Below are 10081 nucleotides of genomic sequence, written 5' to 3'. Positions count from 1 at the left end.
CTTGACTGGCACTTGCAAATTCCCCCCTTTTTGCCTTTGAATAAGTAATGCATCTATGCAAATAACAAACACCCTTGAATGACCAGGACTCTTGGGCACTGTGGGGGACTCCACTGGACGGTTCCCAGCTCCTTTAACTCAGCTGGTTAATCATTATATTGCTTTAGTTCCTTTAAGTGTAGGTGACATCCCACCTCTGCAGACTAGATATTCCTGCAAAACCACTGTCATTGCACACTACTAGTGGGGAGACAGAACTGAAAGGAATCAAGTCCTTGTAATTAGATGTGGGGGGTCACCTATATCAGTTTACGTTGCTTACTAAAGTCATTCCGGGAATACAAACCCCCACTGCTAGCGGGTGAGCCATGCTGTTTGTCCACATGTATCACAAAAAGCTGCCAGGACTCAACATAGCAACAGGTTTTAGGAGCACCTGTGGGGGTGCTCACAGAACTCTCAGAGTTATACAGTGTTTGCATATTTCTGGGATTTTTTTTTCTTCTGACCTCTGCACTTATCTTCCGTTACTGGGTATCTCCTAACCACCAGATTGAAGCTTCTACAATTCAGAGGCTCTCAAAGCTTTGGTTTGTGCCTAAGATTACAAAGAACCAGGGCCCAAACTGGCATCTTCGGCCTGAAAACTCTTTAAGGCTTCCGGTTTTATAAAATAAAGTGATTGAGATGTGATTGTATGAATGCTGGAACTGTCCTAACACCTCCTGTTAAACTGCTTAGTGCCTAACACCTCCTGTCAAACTGCTTAGTGCCTGGAGTTCTGCCTGTAGAGACTCATCCTTCAGTAAAGTAGTGATTTGCCTGGACTGAGCACGCTAGCCTCAGACCTCTGCGAGCTCTTAAAACTATACACACAGTTTGAGTGAAGTGTATATGCCCATTTTTAGCCCCGAGGAGAGGATATTTCTATCTTTGCAGGTACCCAAAAGGGTCTATAACTCACCAAAAGCTTAAGAGTAATTGCTTTTTCCAATAAATTGTTTTACACGATTCATTATTTAGGTTGCATGTGGACACACACACAGACACAAATTTCATATATCACAAAGAGGGCCAACGGGAAACTTTGCCTAAGGTTTTCTCCAGGGAATAAAACCTCCATAATCTTATTTTTTTGTATTTTAATTGAAAATAAAATCTGTATACTTATGAGGAAGATGATCACACTGCAGATGCTATCTCTCCATTTTCATCTTCAAAAATAAGGAGGCCTGGTGCAGAATCCTGGTGCAGGGTTCTGAAACTGACTCTGGGAAATGCCATCTCTTAGAGCAGGGGTCATCGAAATTCTCTCAGAAGAGTTAGATAATAAATATTTTAAGCTTTGCAGGACAGGTGATCTCTGTGGCAACTACACAACTCTGCTGTTATAGTAAAAAAAAAAAAAATGGCAGCTGTAGACAACACGGAAACAGATGAGCGTGATGGGCTTTCAGTAAAACCTCATTTTCAAAAACAGGTGGAAGGCCAGATGTGACCTATGGCAGCAGTTTGCTAATCTCTTTCTTTTTCTCTTTCTTTTTCCTCTTCTCTTCTCTTGTCTTCTCTTCTCTTCTCTTCTTTTTTGACAGAGTCTCTCTCTGTCACCCAGGCTGGAGTGCCATGGCGTGATATCTGCTCACTGCAAGATCGGCCTCCCGAGTTCAAGCGATTCTCCTGCCTCAGCCTCCCGAGTTCAAGCGATTCTCCTGCCTCAGCCTCTCAAGTAGCTGAGACTACAGGTGCATAGGTGCATGCCACCACGCCCAGCTAATTTTTTGTGTTTTTAGTAGAGACAGGGTTTTACCGTGTTAGCCAGAATGGTCTCGATCTCCTGACCTCGTGATCCGCCTGCCTCGGCCTCCCAAAGTGCTGAGATTACAGGCGTGAGCCACCACACCCGGCAGCTAGTCCCTTCCTTAAAGGTTTAAAGATGCTATTGATTGAAATTAGTAAGGCTCCCATATCTGCCAGGTTCATGATGTGTACCAAATTCAAGCTGCTTTGCAAAAGCAAAATACCTGATCGTGTTGCCCTGTTGGTTGTTGTGTTAAAATGAAAGTCATTTCAACAAATATTTCTACATGCTGGGCAAGCTGTGGGTGTGTTTAACACCTAACAGTTAAAATCAAGAACTCCACATGCCAAATTTTCCCAGAGGATAAGACAAAAATAAAACTGTATTCTTTAAACCATGATTTGTCTTTTCATGCAACTCAAGGAAATCAGATTTTTTGGCAAATGACTGCGGTAAAACAATCCTTTTGCCCTAAGGCCTCACTCTGGGTGGGAAATCCCTCCCTGACCCGCCACAGGTAGAATTCTGTTTTTTCTCGAAACCTGATACCTTTTAGAATCATAGACTCTGGCATGGCAAACACAAGCATGTTGGGCCTGCCAGGCTTCAGGCTGTGGCTTGTCCAACTCTGGAGAAATGAAATTATAACGCTCCAGAAGTCTACAGCTCCTTTCCTTTTCAAGAAAAAAGAGGAGAAACACCAGTCCTCTTTTTAATGTTTAGTTTTACATGCTGTCCGGTTCGAACATTTCATATGTGTACAATAACATCTAGTGAGGTCATCAAGTGACTTCAGAGGAAAAGGGGAAGGAGCTGGACTGGACACCAAATGAATGAAAGACTACCAAAAAGTTCATCAAAACCAAAACCACTCTTCTGGGTGAAAACATAGCCTCTCGCCTATAATCCCATCACTTTGGGAGGCCAAGGCAGGCAGATCACTTGAGGTCAGGTGACCGGAGACCAGCCTGGCAAACATGGCAAAACCTCACCTCCACTAACAACACAAATATTAGCCGGGCTTGGTGGCATGTGCCTGTAATCCCAGCTACTAGGGAGGAGGAGACAAGAGAATCGCTTGAGCCCAGGAGGTGGAGGTTGCAGTGAGCCGAGACTGGGCCACTGCACTCCAGCCTGGATGAGAGAGCAAGACCCTGTCTCAAAAAAATAAAAAAATAAAAAAATAAAAAATAAAACAAAAAACAAAAAACAAATATAACACGTCAAACTTAGTGAGTGCTAAGTCCACAAAAGGAAAACAGTCAAAATGTAAGTAAGCTCTGCCGGCTGCCATCAAGGAGGTTAAATTGTAGTTGCAGACACACACAGAGACAAGCGAAGGAAGAATTTACATTGCCAGGTAACAGATACATTTAGATTGACATGAGGAATCAGACTTCACAAGTGCCAAGTTAGAAGGTGGCACAAAAGAAAAATCAGGGATGTAATGCATACACAAAAGTCAGCAGGAAGAAAGGGGTTCTTTTTTGGGAGTCTGGGTCAGGTTTATTGAGGTATAATTCAGGAGCAGTAAAATCACCCTTTTTAGTGTACATTTCTATGACTTTTGACAAATACATAGAGTCATGAAATCATATTTCTACCAACACAAAAAATTCCCTTGCCGTCTTTGGTAGTCAACTCCTCTGGCCACTCCCCAGCCCTTGGCAACCACTGTCCCTGTAGTTTTATCTTTTCCAGAATGTCAAATAAATGGAATCATTCAGTCAGTAGCAGTAAAGGTGAGATTTAAATCTCAAGCAAAGAGGAGCTTCTTAGAGCTGAAATGTTTCTAAAGCATCTTAAAGCAGATGGAGCTGTTGGTAAAGGAAGCTTGTGCTACAGAAACTGCCATGGATAATGGAACTTGTGCAGGTTTGTTACTTCCACACAATGTGTCGCTAAACATTCCGTTGCCTCTTAATGGCCAGCCAGGGAGTCACCAAAGCCCCAGCCAGCAGGTGGGTTCACAGAGATTTACTGATGACTGCCTTGTGCTAGGAATTATACTAAGTAGGCTTTAGAGCTCTGGCTATATTTTGGGCTGTCTGCTCAGCCTATACTTTTATGTAGAAATCTTCCCCACTCAGAGGTGGTGATATGGTTTGGATCTGTGTCCCTGCCCAAATCTCATGTCAAATGGTAATCCCCAGTGTTGCAGGAGAGGCCTGGTCGGAAGTGATTGGCTCATGGGGGCAGAGTTACCCCTGTTGTTCTCATGATAGTTAGTGAGTTCTTATGAGACCTGGTTGTTTATAAGTGTGTGGGACCTCCCCCTTCCTTCTCTTCCTCCTGCTCCAGCCGTGTAGGATATGCCTGCTTCCCCTTTGCCTTCTGCTGTGATTGTAAGTTTCCTGAGGCCTCCCAAGCCATGTTTCCTGTACAGCCTGTGGAACCATGACCCATTTACACCTCTTTTCTTTATAAATTACCCAGTAGTTCTTTATAGCAATGTGAGAATGGACTAATACAGGTTGGTCTCTCAGAGCCATGTGTGTGCTCTATGATGATGCCTTGTGGTCATAGCTGGTTAGACCACAGGTGAATCTCTGACTTCACTAATTCAACAAATATTCATTCATTTAACAAATATTGAGTGCCCATGATGTATCATAGACAGTGTTGGGGGTTGGATCAATGCCTAGACTCAAGCTGGGGGCATCAGATTTTTCTCTCCTGGAATTTTAAATTAGGAATAAAAGACAATCGTGAATCTGGGCTGGTGGCTATGGGGGGTGGTGCACACACCAGTATAGTGAAGGTCTGGTTTGAGGAAAGATGTGCAAAGAGGTGGAGATGGGAAACTCTGGGGTCCTGAAGAGAAACCAAAACTGTTCCTCACCCCCAGTCCTTCCTGCCTTTCTGGCTACTCATTTTCATCTTCTTCATAGAATTCTCTACTCATCCATTGAAGGATGATGTTTCTCAAGGTTTTTCCTCTTTTCTTTTCACTCTAAATATTTTGCCAGGGAGACCCATCTACGTCCATGTTTTCAATTCCATCTATACTTTGATGATGCTCACATTTAGATGGTCAAGCAAATCCCACTCTCAAGGTTCAGACCCAGCTATCATGCTTTCTACCCAGCATCACCACCTGGATGTGCCATATTCACCAAGCACCATGAGTGTAGAACTGAACTCATATTTGAGCCCTTACTCCCTGTGGTAGGCAGAATAATGGTCTTCAAAGATGTCCACATCTTAATCCCTGAAATTTTGTAAACATGTTGTCTTATGTGGCAAAAGGGACTTACTTGGCAGATGTGAATAAGTTAAGGATCTTGATGGGAAGATAATCCTGGATTATGTGGGTGAATCCAATGTAATTGCATGTGTCCTTATAAGAGGGAGGCAGGAGTGTCAGAGTCATAGAGATTAAAAGATGCAACTCTACTGGCTTTGAAGATGGAAGAAGGGGACATGAGCCAAGGAATGCAGGTGGCCTGTAGAAGCTGGAGAATGCAAGGAAATGGATTCTCCCCTAGAGCCTGCAGAAGGAAGCAGCCATTCCGACACCTTGATTTTAGCCCAGGGAGACCCACATGGACAGCTGACATCCAGACCTATAAGATAATAAATTTGTGTTAAGTCACTAAGTTTGTGACAATTTGTTACAGCAGCAGTAAGAAATGAGTACACTCCCAAAACATCACCCTTCTACATTCTCCATCTCAGCAGTGTCACTTCTGTTCATGCAGTTAGTAAAGGCAAGGTAGAAGTGTGAGAGCCATCCTTGACTCCCCGTTTCCCAGGTACACACATCAAGTCTCCTTTCTAAACACCTCTTGAATCCACCATCTCTTTCTAATGCCATAACCTACTCTCAGTCACTATTCTTGATTTCTCTAACAGCTTCCTAAATAGTTGCCCTGCCTCCCTTCACCCTATTCTCTGCCCTGAAGTCAACATGAACTTCCTAAAATGAATATCTGATCGTGCCACATTTCTACTGTAAACCTTCAATGGCTTCCCATTGTCCTTAGGGTAAAGTTCAAACTTTAATGTGACTCACCAGGCTTGTGTTCTATGATGCCTGTTGTCTTCCCTAGCCATTATCTCCCCCCATTCTCTTCTTTCCCATTCTCCTCTTCAAAATGCACATGCTGCCTATACCACATGCATTCTGGATCTTGCATGAGAAGTTCTCAATCTCTCTCTCTCTCTCTCTCTCTCTCTCTCTCTCTCACTTCTGGGCCTTTGGACATTATTTTGTTTCTATCAAGAGAATTTCTCCCTGGCCCTTGCCTCTTTGGTATCAGACTTTGACTTCCTCTGGAAGCACTTCCTGACCCTTCATTCTTATGTGTCCTCACACTTCGACTTCCCCTGTCTTAATGCTCATCAAGCTACACTGTAATTGCTTATTTAACAGTATGTCTCCTCAGCTAGACTTTAAACTCCATGAAGTTCTAGAAGAATGGCAGCCAAGTCTGTCTTACTCATAGTTGTATTTTCAGCTTCTAGCACAGTGCCTGGCACAGAGGGGTTCCTCAACAAATGTATTTTAAATGAATTCAAAGAGACCCATGGACAAAATTCAGAAGAGAGAGAAGTCTTTCGAAGCTGATGGTGTTGGAGGGGCAGAGGGAGGTGGGAATAAAGAAACGCTTCAGGGAATATGTAGTGTTTGTATTGGGCCCTTATCCAGCTTTTCACCTGTTGTCCTGCACCCCCAGCTGCCGTTCTATATTCTGCTCTGTAGAGGTACGAACAAGTGTCTGAAAACTACATTTCGTAGGCTCCCTTGCCAACTGGGACCAGCAGAAAATCCAAAGGCAGCAGCAGAGAGAAGAGTCCTGCTCTAGTTTTGAGAGTGAAGACTGCTGGAGGTTGCTGGAGCAGAAGCAGGGGTTGCAGGGAGGAGGAGAATTCCACATTGCAGCAGCCTAGGCAGAGACAGTGCCTTTTCAGCAGTTCCAGCCGTATTTCCCTTTGTCTATCTAGAACTGGCAAGCTCCACAGCAGCAGGTGTGAATGTGGGGACTTCAGCCCAAGGGAGTTTAGCTATGGCTTCTTTTCTTGCTCCTTTAACCCCTCTGTTTCTCCCATTTACTCTTCCAAACCTCCCAGCACCTTGGAAACCAATTCCCTGTATCAAATTCCCTGTTTTTGAAACATTTAGAGTGGGGATCTATTTTCTAGCCTGGACCCAGACCCATATTGCCTTGAAGATAGGATAGGGGGAGAAGACAGAAAAGCATTCCATTGGAGAGACTGCCCTGAACAAGTATCTATAAGTGGGAATGTTTGGAGGGGTTGTGGAGAGTAAAAATCAACCTATTTGGCTGGGGCATAGTGATTGAATAGAAGAGTGGCAAGTAAATAAGCCACAGAGGCATAAAAGGTCTATATTATGGAGAAGTTCCAATACTGGGTGGGAAAGTTTGTACCGGTTTTGGTAAGAAATGGAGATTCACTGAGGCCTGAGTCAAGTGCTATAATGGGAGATGGGCATGGAGAAGACCATTTTGCTTAGTGGTGAGTGTGATGAGTTGGAAAAACAAAGAAAGATGCAATAGACTGGCAAAAATGTAGTATTTAGAGGCACTGGTTGGATGAGATGAATGAGAGAGGAAAATCAAAGATGGAACCTCAATTTTCCCCGTTTAACTGGAAGGTAAGGCCACTAGAGATGTCAGGAAGATATCAGGAAGAACGAAAGTGGCTTGAAAGCTATGGAAGGCAGAGAATAATATTTGGCATCTGTATAGAACTTGGAGTTTTCACATATGTGATGTCATTTGATTTAAATTCCAATCTCTTAGCTCTTTCCACTACTCATTGATACTGATCTATAACTTGGCAAAGAAGCTGAGGCTACATAACATGATTTAGTAATCATCTGTATGGAGGAGACAAGCAAAAACAGGACACCAGATGAGATCACTAGGGCAAGAGTAGAGAAGCCAGACCTACGAGATTGCATGTGGGGTGGGGGTGAGGCTGGGAAGGATGACATGTTGGAGGTAAGAGAAAGGCTGCTTAGGAATGAGGACAGTAAGTATTCATAGCAGGAGGACCAAGACAGTTGGTACTACATAACCCAAAGAGAAGGAGATTTTATAAAAAATTGGACATTTTTTCCCCTAAAAAATGACTGTCACGTGCTGTAAGGTGTTAAGGAGAATAAAGGTTGAATAAAAATCCACTGGGTTTGCAGATATCAGTTTCAATGATTAAGTGGGGACAGAATCTATATTCCTTGTGGTTAGAGAGTGGTTGAATTACAAGAAACAAGGCAATGAGAATGGCTCATTTTCCCATTCTCTTGGCCTCTTTCCCATCTATTTCCTCTGTCTGCCACCAAGTCCTTCCCTCCTCATACCCTCAGCCTACTCACCCACGCAGCTTCCGATACTACCTACATCTGAGTGTCGAATGGGCCAGTTGTTGGACGTATGTATATGAAGCTGGCTCACTGACTTGCGAGTTTGGACTTCAGAGAGATACAGTCTGTGTGACCAATATCAGCTTATTGTAGAGGCTGAAAGTATTTATTAGTGTCAAAGGTTGGTACTTAAAGTTGTAGACACTAGCTCAAGGTTTTTTCTTAAAGACATCTAGCAGTTTATTAAGCAAAGGCTGGCTGACATATATGACTTCATGAAAAACAGGAATAAAAGAATTATACAATTTTCTCCCTTTTTTAAAAAAAGCATTGCTTGTCTTATGTACTTGACATACACTAGAAGTCATAAAATCACACCAACACACTATATATGTTGAAAGCTGCATATCTCCTGAGCCCCCGGTGAAGTCTGCAGAACACATTCTAAACAGTTGGTGACAGTAGGCCACAGTGGGAGGGAGCAGCCTTCCTGTACTTTGTCACACTAGTGGAAGTCAAAGTTAAAATCTGATTACTTCGTAAGGATTCCAAAACCTGACCTAAATCACTTTTCAGAATCTGTTTTAACAAATCAAAGAGCATTTCCAGTAGCACCAAGCAAGAGGTCTTATGCACTGATAATTCTGGTAAGTTCCACTTCTGGGATAGGGAATATTTGACCAAGTTAGACCCTTCATAAAATGTAGAGCCTGCTAAATCCCAACCTAAATATGTTCATAATAAAATATCAGCCTTCCGAGTTACATTCTATATGAACAAACAAGCCCATGAAACATCCAGACAACGGTGCAGTAGGTGGAAACAGATGTCATCATTTATTTTAAGATTTGTTTATTCAACAATTGAATGGAGGAATGTTGCTTATTCTATACAACATCTTAGGATTTAAGTAGTTTACCTGCTATTTTGAAACATGCATAGGGCTGTCAAATAGTTTCCTGGGTTTTCAGAGTAGCTCCTAAGCTGTGCAACTCTGCTGTCTTTCCACGATATAAACAAAAAGGGTTTTTTTTCTAAAACTTGCCATAAAAACGATGTCATCATAGGATAAAAATTTTAAAGTGGCTTTAAAAATTAAAACCTATGAATCAGTCTCAAGCAGCCTAACTTTATTTTTCTAACCACCAATTCCAGCAGTAAGAAATACTTATGATTGATATCTCTGAGTATGACACTTATAATAGGGCACAGTAAAAGCCCAGTTAATTTCCACTTCTGGTCTTGAATCAATTTCTAACGTGTAAAATTTCAAACAGAGCTGTTGCTTCATTTCATGTTGCTTTCCTTCTTTATTTAGTTAAAGAAGATGTGTGGGAAGGAGCATGAGGGAGGCTTAGGGATAGCTGGGTGGGTTCAATCTCCTTTTCCATCACCCCCCCTTTATGTCAAAAAAATGCTGAAAAAATTAGTCTCTATCCTTGCTGGCTCAACTTCGTCACCTCCCATTCACTTCTCCACCCACTGCCATCTGGCTTCCATCCCAAAACTCCATTCAGATTGTTCTCATTAAGATCACCAATGCTTTCCTCCTTGCCAGATCCAATGACCTATTTTTAGGTCTCCTTCTGGTTGACTTTCTGCGGCATTGCACACGCAATGCAGACCCGAGGCTCCAAACTCACATGCCCACAGGCTGGCTGCAGTCTACACAGGTGAAGCTGGGTTCGGTATAGCTGCACATGCAGACATAGGGTGAGTCACAGGAAGCCTGTCAAACTGTGGGCATGTGTCCCTTCTAAGACAGCTGCTGCTGTCTCTGGTTGATTTTGGCCATGGAGGAATGTGGACACCACATTGATAAATCTTTTGATTTTTATTTTTTAAAGAAAAGCTTGCTTTTTATGAGAATGTTTCTAATTCCTCCCTCCCTCTCTCCACCCCCTTTCTTTCTTCCTCTCTTTCTCTCTCTCTCTCTCCTTCCCTCCCTCCCT

This window comes from Macaca nemestrina, chromosome 3 (assembly GCF_043159975.1).
Source record: "Macaca nemestrina isolate mMacNem1 chromosome 3, mMacNem.hap1, whole genome shotgun sequence".
Classification (NCBI taxonomy): domain Eukaryota; kingdom Metazoa; phylum Chordata; class Mammalia; order Primates; family Cercopithecidae; genus Macaca; species Macaca nemestrina.
This window is presented reverse-complemented; position numbering follows the sequence as displayed.